An 8,351-nucleotide genomic window follows, 5' to 3' on the forward strand; every position below is an offset into this window, starting at 1 on the left:
GGCACATGTGTGCGTGCACGTGGGTGTGAAATCAGGTGGTTTTTTTAAAAACTTTTATTAACATTTTCCATGATTATAAAAAAATATCCCATGGTAATTCCCTCCCTCCCCACCCCCACACTTTCCCCTTTGAAATTCCAATCTCCATCATATTACCTCCCCATCACAATCATTGTACTTACATACACACAGTACCAACCTATTAAGTACCCTCCTCCCTTCCTTTCTCTACCCTTTATGTCTCCTTTGTAACTTACTGGCCTCTGCTACCAAGTATTTTCCTTCTCACGCAGAAGCCCGGTCATCTGTAGCTAGGATCCACATATGAGAGAGAACATGTGGCGCTTGGCTTTCTGGGCCTGGGTTACCTGACTTAGTATAATACTTTCCAGGTCCATCCATTTTTCTGCAAATTTCATAACTTCATTTTTCTTTACCGCTGAGTAGAACTCCATTGTTTCCCCCAGTTTCCCCCAGTTGCTCTCCACCTTGCCCACCGACTTCCAACTCGCTGATTGGGCTGGCCTAGCTAGCCCAGCCTGCCCTTGGGATGCTCTGTCACCCCCCCCCCCGACCCCAGGTGCTGGATTATAGGCCTGTACCATCACACCCCATGTTTACAGGGGTTCTTAGGATCCAAATTCAGGTCTGCATGCCTATACACCAAATGCTTTATGGACTGAACCAACTTCACAGCCCAGAGATGGTTGAGTATTAAGCTCATCCCATCTGCCAGATCCCATCAGGCTAGAGGGATGGGGGTCTCCTGAGCGGCCGGACAAGAGGGCAGAAGGCACGGGGAGAGTCCATACAGCCCAATTTTATTTTGTTATTTATTTCTCTTAATTAAAAAAATATTATTATTCATTTTTGTTGTTGTTGTTTGTTTTTGAGGTAGGGTTTAGCACTAGCCCACACAGGCTGACCTGGAATTCACTATGTAGTCTCAGGGTGGCTTTGAACTCCTACCTCTGCCTCCCAAGTGCTGGGATTAAAGGTGTGCGCCACCATGCCCAGTTTATTTATTTATTAGAGAGAGAGAAACAGGTAGATAGAGAATGGGTGCGCCAGGGCCTCCAGTCACTGCAAACAAACTCCAGACGTATGCGCCACCTTGTGTATCTGGCTTACATGGGTCCTGGGGAGTCGAACCTGGGTCCTTTGGCTTTGCAGACTAGTGCCTTACGTGCTAAGCCATCTCTCCAGCACCCAATTTTATTTTTATTAAGAAGTTGTGGGGGAGGGGACTGGGAAGTTAGCTCAGTAGGTAAAAATGCTTTGCTTGGAAGCATGAAGACCAGAGTTCAAATCCCATAACCTTTTTTTTAAAGGTAGCGGTGGTGTAATTTTTTTTTTCGAGGTAGGGTCTTGCTCTAGACCTGGAATTCACTATGGAGTCTCAGGGCGGCCTCAAACTCTCAGCGATCCTCCTACCTCTGCCTCCCGCGTGCTGGGATTAAAGGGGAGGTGCAAATTTGAAATCCTAGTACTGGAAGGCTGTCAGGGAACCCCTGACTGGTTTAGGTGAACCAGTGAGGTCAAGGTTCCGTGAGAGACCTCGTTTTGAAGAATGAGGCGGAGACTGAGGGAGACATCTAGCCTCAACCTCCAGCTTCTACACACATGTGCACACTCATGCACACACAGCTTTGTGCATATGCACCCAAGTACATACGAACACACATGAAACCACACCATACACATGCAATAAAGAGAGAGAGGGAGAACGAAAGAAAGAAAGGAAATCCCAGTGCTTGGGAGGCAGAGGTGGGAGCATTGCCATCAGTTCGAGGCCACCCTGAGACTACTCAGTGAATGCCAGGTCAGCCTGGGCTGGAGCGAGACCCTACCTCGAAAACCCAAACAACAATAATAAGAAGAAATGAAGAAGTTGGGAGATGCTTGGGGTCTGACAGCGAGGAGGCAGAGTCCCCAAACCTCTCCCTCCATCCTGGACCAGCACTTTGTACCTTTCTCCGTCGCTGCCAGGGGGAGGTTGAGGCTTGGCTGGAAAGCGAGGCCATCGTGGGAGAGTCAGGGGGATAGAGGGCGGCCCTTGTGGGCCCCCAATCAGTCTATGATAAAATCAGCCTTCACCTTTCTGAGCTAGGGTGTTCCCGCATTGGAATGCATTTTCCCCTGAACTCCCACATACCTAACTCTCAGGCCCAGGGAGGGATTGGGGGGGTGGTGGAGGTCAGTCCCACTCCAGTCAGGTGGTGCCAGTCTCTAAGAGGATGTCAAGGAGAACGTGAGGGCTCCACAGAAGGGGGTAGATTCACGGAGGGCACCCTCTCTCCCTCCAAGCCCCGATGGATGCATGCAGGGATCTTGGCTTGGCACCAGACTCCGGAGCCGGGCTGTGTCCGAGGCAGGGCTGCCTCTGCGGTTTCAGTCGGGCCACAGGTGTTAGTCACCTCGTGGACTGTGGATAACGTCAGATGGCCTTTGCCAGCTGTGACAGTCACTGCTTCCCTTAGTGCAGGCCCTGCCCCTCCTGGGAAACTCAGCAAGGGTGTGTCTTCAACTCCCTCCCTGGAAGCTCAGCTGGGGCCAGGCTGGGCCCTGGTCAGTCACAGCGATCCGCTCCGAGGAGCACGAAGTGAGACACCCGGCCCGGCAGGGCAGGAGGATGGGTCGGGAGGGCTCGGCACACCTGGAGCATCCGTGCAGGTACCTGCTGGCTCTGGCTGCCAGTCTGCTGCTCACCTGTGGGCCAGGTAAGCAGGGTTGGACTTTTGCAGGAAAGTGGTGGGCAGCGCAGATGGTCTAGACTCCCCGCCTCTCCCCCCGCCACCCCAAGATGTGTTAACAGTGGCAGAAACTACAACTGTGTGTAGCAGACAATGTCACCTGAGGGGTCTATATCTCACAGCCTCAGGTGACTTCTGTCAGGTATACCGAACAGTCCCCACAGAAGGGCAACCCGTCCAAGCGAAGCAAAGTCACTAAGCATATCGATGACGAAGAAATGGGGCACGTCGGAAGGGTCAAGTGCAGACCCCTAGGAGGGCAGCCCACTTGACGTGTCAGCAATTGCTCCGAGCAAGCTGCTAAGTCTGCAGTTAGATTCAGATGTTAGCAAACGTATTGCTGGTCTTTTTCTTGTATATGTGTACCGTTGTGTGCCTGTGCGTGCGCCAGTGAGTGCGTAGGCTAGAGATCTTTATCTGGTGTCCTCCTCAGTCACTCTCCACTGTATTTCTTGGAACAGCATCCCAGCAGTTAAGCCCAGAGCTCACCAGCTTGGCTCATCTGGCCAAGCACTTTGCCCAGGGGTCTGCTTTTCCTAAGCTCTGGGGGTGCAGGTGGGCTCTGTGGCCTCTGGGAGTTTCACATGGCTGCTGGAGGATCAAAACCTAAATGGTAATTTGGATCCTCTTGTCTACCTCCCCAGCGATGGGATTTGAAACGCTGCTGCGCCTGGTTTATTTTATTTTATTTATTTTACATGAGCTCTGAAGGCGATGTTTCTTAGGAGCATTATTACAGCTAGAAGAGATAATAAAAGCAAAAGGAATTTTACTTGTCTGTAGATCACAAGGAGGTTGGATTGAAGACACGGTTCATTAGCTGTTTTGAACAGTCTGGCTGTGACATTTCTCTAAAAAGGGGGCTGCAGTTATTTCTGCAGGTGTTCCGTCAGGTGATGTGCAAACTCTTGGGTAGCCAGTGAGAGATCAGAGGCAGAAGCAGGAGAGCGAGGAGAGCCCTCTCTTTCCTTGCGTCCTGTTTTCTAGCTGCAGAACCCTGTCCTCTCTCAGACACCCTGTTCCTAGCTGGCTATCTTGCACAAGGACTAGCCAGAAGGTTCCGTTTTTTTGTTGTTCTTGTTGTCCAGCAAACACCTTCAAAGCCAAACTGGTAAGTCTCATTTTCTGCACTGACTTAGACAAATTCACAAACCACCACCCCGCACTAAATGAAATTATGTAACAAATATTCCATGAGATCTGTGTGGAATCTCCTCCTCACTTCCCCCCCGCCCACCACCACATTTCCCACCCCACCCCAAACAGCCCTTCATTCACTTCGTCACTTACCTATGGGGTTTTATTAACCCTTAATTGGGGCTGGGGAAGTCGCTCTGTTGGTGGAGCGCTTGCTTACCTTGTGTGGAGCCCTGGGTTCTAGTTCCAGCACTGCATAAATTCAGCTGCATAGTGAGTTTGAGGCTAGACTGAGATACAGGAGATCCTGTCTCAAAAAAAAATAAACCAGGAGGAGGGCTGGGGAAATGGCTTAGCGGGTAAGGCATTTGCCTGTGAAGCCTAAGGACCCCGTTCGACTCTCTAGGACCCACATAAGCCAGATGCACAAGGGGGTACATGCATCTGGAGTTCGTTTTCAGTGGCTGGAGGCCCTGGTGTGCCCATTCTCTCTCTATCTGCCTCTTTCTCTCTCTCTCTTAAATAAATAAAATAAATAATATTTTAAAAAAATAGAAGAGGAAGAGGACAAGGGAAAGAGATTAACCTTTGGAGCAAGTCTCAAGGGAGAGAAATGAACAAGTTGGGGCTTTCGAGGGCTTCTTTCTGGGTTGGCATGGCAAATGAATGACTGCACAGAGCAGGCAGAGCAGAGCTAGCTAGCGCCACTGGCTTCGAAACAGTAACGGAGGGGAAAGTATGTCTTACGTTCAAGCTGGGGCTGGGCTTCACAGGGATTCAAAAGGCATCTTGTATTTGTGGTTCGTGAAAAGAGAGGAGAGGAAGAGAGAGAGAGAGAGAGAGAAAGAGAGAGAGAGAGAGGGGGGGGGAACAGGCACATCAGGACCTCCAGTCACTGCAGACAAACTCCAGACACACGCACCATCTTGTGCATCTGTCTTACCTGGGTTCTGGGGTATCGAACCTGGGTCCTTTGGCTTTGCAGGCAAACGCCTTAACCGCTTAGCCGTCTCTCCAGCCTGACTTGACTCTTTTTGCGGGCGGCTGTGTGATAGTAACGAGTGGAGGAACAGAGGAGCGGAAAGGTAGCCGCGAAGAGTTCCAGGAGGCCTGTACTTGGATCCAAAGAAGAATTTTCTGGGTCAGGTCATGGGCTTTGCTGCCCTGACCACAGGGAAAGGCTTAAGTGTGCGTGCCCTGGGGTTAGACTCCAGCAATAACTATAGCGGTGATATATGCAACTAAGTTTATGTATTCTGGAAAGTGTGTGACGGTAGATTATGTGTGTGTGTGTGTGTGTCTGTCTGTCTGTAGATGCACTTGTGTGGAGGTAGGCTGAGTGAATGTGTGTTCTTATAAAACAGGGTCTTAGGGGTTCAGGAAAATCCTTGAACCTCAAACCCTAGGTTCATGTCTAATTTTTTAAAAAATATTTTTTCATTTATTATTTGCAAGTAGAAAGAGATAGAGAAAAGAGAGGCAGAATGGGTACACCAGAGCTTCTAGCCACTACAAATGAACTCCAGACACATGAACTCATGTCTTTTTTTTGGGGGGAGGGATTTTGAGGTAGGGTCTCACTCTGGCTCAGGCTGACCTGGAATTAACTATGTAGTCTCAGGGTGGCCTCAAACTCACAATGATCCTCCTACTTCTGCCTCCCAACTGTTGGGATTAAAGGCGTGCACCACCATACCTGGCTCATATCTATTTTTAACCAAGGAATTGAATAAAATAAGACTGAGAAGGGTAATCATTACAATATTATACTTATTCAATTTAAAAACAAATGTTTATTTTTGTTTATTTATTTGAGAGTGACAGAGAGAGAAAAAGAGGCAGAGAGAGGGAGAGAAAGAGAGATAGAGAGAGAGAATGGGCACGCCAGGGCCTCCAGCCACTGCAAATGAACTCCAGACGCGTGCGCCCCCTTGTGTATCTGGCTAACGTGGGTCCTGGGGAATCGAGCCTCGAACCAGGGTCCTTAGGCTTCACAGGCAAGCACTTAACCGCTAAGCTATCCCTCCAGCCCTGGGCAGCCCCTCTTGCTCTGGGTTCATTCGGGGAGGGCAGGTTGCCTAGGCAATGGGCCAGCAGCCCCTCCCCCAACCCATTATTCCCACCTCACATGCTGTTACCCTTCAGGCTCTCCCCAAAGGGGCAATTTGCAACTTTTGATGTGAAGTACTGGAAAAGACTCCCTTAATCTCTGGCCAGGAATTTTGAGAGTCCAAGGCTGAGTGTCCTTAGACCAGGCGCCTACCTTCCCTGAGCTTCTAAGGAACAATTAAAAGCTAAATCTGAAGAAGCCTGTCTTCCACTCATCTCTACATCCATCCTGCATCCCACTCTTCGCCCGTGTTTCTCCTCCCAACCCGGGCTGTGTTCTTTGAGGCTAAGAAACTAAAATCTCAAAGGATCTCCATAAGTATTATTTAATGTTCTCCATAAGCATTATTTTTTTTAATTTTTATTTATTTATTTATTTGAGAGTGTCAGACACAGAGAGAAAGACAGATAGAGGGAGAGAGAGAGAATGGGCGCGCCAGGGCTTCCAGCCTCTGCAAACGAACTCCAGATGCGTGCGCCCCCTTGTGCATCTGGCTAACGTGGGACCTGGGGAACCGAGCCTCGAACCGGGGTCCTTAGGCTTCACAGGCAAGCGCTTAACCGCTAAGCCATCTCTCCAGCCCCATAAGCATTATTTTATGTTATGCCCCTGCTATGTGCAGTGCTTTATTTGAATTTTCTTAACTGAATCTTAGGATGGGTAAGGATGGTAAGTTAGGGCTGGAGAGATGGCTTAGCGGTTAAGGTGCCTACCGACCCATGTTTGACTCTCTAAGCCAGACATACAAGGTGATGCAAATGCACAATGTCGCAAGTGTCCACAAAGGTGTGTGGAGTTCAGTTGTAGTGGCTGGAGGTCCTGGTGCACCAACTCTCTCTGTCTCTCTCATAAAACAAGAAGAAAGTATTAAAAAAAAAAAAAAAGAGGGCTGAGCCGGGCGTGGTGGCGCATGCCTTTAATCCCAGCACTCGGGAGGCAGAGGTAGGAGGATCGCCATGAGTTCAAGGCCACCCTGAGACTACATAGTGGATTCCAGGTCAGCCTGGGCTAGGGCGAGACGCTCCCTGGAAAAACCAAAACATAAAAATAAAAAAAAAAAATAGGGCTGGAGGGATGGTTTAGCAGTTAAGATGTTTGCCTACAAAGCTAAAAGACCCAGGTTTGATTCCCCAGGACCCACATGAGCCAGATGCATGTGTCTGGAGTTCGTTTGCAGTGGCTGGAGGCCCTGGCACACACATTCTCTCCCTCTCTCTCTCTCTCTCTCTCTCTCTCTCTCTCTCTTTCTCTCTCTCCCCTCCCTCTTTCTTTGTCCAATAAATAAATAAGTAAGTAAAAATAATTACTTAAAAAAGAATGGGGGCTGGAGGGATAGCTTAGTGGTTAAGGCATTTACATACAAAGCCAAAGGACCCTAGTTCGATTCCCCAGGACCCACGTTAGCCAGATGCACAAGGTGGCGCATGCATCTGGAGTTTGTTTACAGTGGCTGGAGGCCCTGGTGTGCCTATCCCCACCCTCTTTCTCTGTCAAATAAATAAATAAATAAAACTATTTTAAAAATCTTTAAAAAAATGGTAAATCATTACCTCCCATTTGACAGAAGAGGAAACTGTGACTCAGAGCAGCTAAGCTTCTTCTTTTGACTCACACAGCAAGTATTTGAGCTTCAGTTTCTGGAAGATTCTTAAGCCTGTTCACCATTTGCCTGGGAAGAGATTGGACCTGATGAAGACACCTTCTCTCCTGGTCCAGTTTTGGGGCACACAGCAGTAATAGTGCCCCTTATTTTTGTGGCTTCTGTGGGTAGAGAGTGAAATTGATGATAACCTTCTCTCCTGGAAGTTTTGGGGATACACAGTGGTAGTACCCCTTTATCTATGGTTTCCATGGCTTCAGTTCCCCCCCCCGATCCTGAAATATTTAATGGAAAATTCTGGAGTCTAAAATTCAAGTCTCCCCTCATCCCCTAGTTTTTCTTTTGCATGTGTATGATGTGCATGCATGCGTACATGTGTGTTTGTAAGCATGTGCATGCATGTGTGTGGGGTGTATACTTTGTGTGTGTGTGTGTGTGTGTATGTGTGTGAAGACCAGAGATCAACATCTATAAGGACAGACATCCACATCTGGTGTCTTTCTTGACCATTCGTCATCATATTTTTCAAGACATTGTCTCTCATTGAACTCAGAGCTCACCACTTTAGCTCTCCGCGCTAGCCGGTGCGCCCTGGGGATCTCGAGTTGCTTGTCCAGCGTTAAGATGACAAGGAAACTTGCTGCCACACAGGTGCTCATGCAGCAAACAACTTAATGTGGGAGACATTTTATTCATTTGTTTATTTTTTATTATTTTGTTGTTGCTGGTTTTTCCACGTAGGATCTCACTC

This window comes from Jaculus jaculus, chromosome 21 (assembly GCF_020740685.1).
Source record: "Jaculus jaculus isolate mJacJac1 chromosome 21, mJacJac1.mat.Y.cur, whole genome shotgun sequence".
NCBI lineage: Eukaryota > Metazoa > Chordata > Mammalia > Rodentia > Dipodidae > Jaculus > Jaculus jaculus.